The following is a 640-nucleotide window of genomic DNA, read 5'->3' on the forward strand; positions in this document are numbered from 1 at the left end:
GAGTTTCTCAGAACTTCTTAGAGTATTCATATAGAATTACTTCAACTCAACCCAGCGAGAACATAGACGTTTAACCGACGTCGGAGAAGTCTAAGTTACGTCTAGTCTAAATGCACGTTTAGAAAAATGGCAATTTAGACGTCTTCTATTTTGAGTAAATTCTAATGTTTTAGAATCCACTCATAATATATTGACCATTAAAAGAGAGTTTTCGATAAAATTTCGGAATTTTATTTTGTCGATTATTTACAATCTCTCTAGATGTCTATTCGATATTGAATCGACGTCTAATATCCCAGTGAGAAATGATTTATCGAGCGACGTCGAAAAGACGTCGAATCGACGTCTATTTGACGATTTCAACGTCGATTCGACGTCGATAAATAAGTTATTTCTCACTGAGATCGCGCGCGTTTTGCATAAAAAATTTATTCTAAGTGGAAACGTCAATTTTTTTTTTAGATTTCCGATTCAATTATAGTATTACAAAGACAGGAATGTCAGATTACTCGAAAAACATTAAACTGGAAGGAATGATTAAAGTCATTTTGCAAATAACTACATAAACTTTAGAGATATTAAATAAAATAGACAGGCGAATCAACGCATGTATTTGCTAGGTACGTTATAATATATTGTA

The sequence above is a fragment of the Odontomachus brunneus genome, unplaced genomic scaffold (assembly GCF_010583005.1).
Source record: "Odontomachus brunneus isolate Ranch 3 - 2012 unplaced genomic scaffold, Obru_v1 Obru_scaffold_174, whole genome shotgun sequence".
NCBI lineage: Eukaryota > Metazoa > Arthropoda > Insecta > Hymenoptera > Formicidae > Odontomachus > Odontomachus brunneus.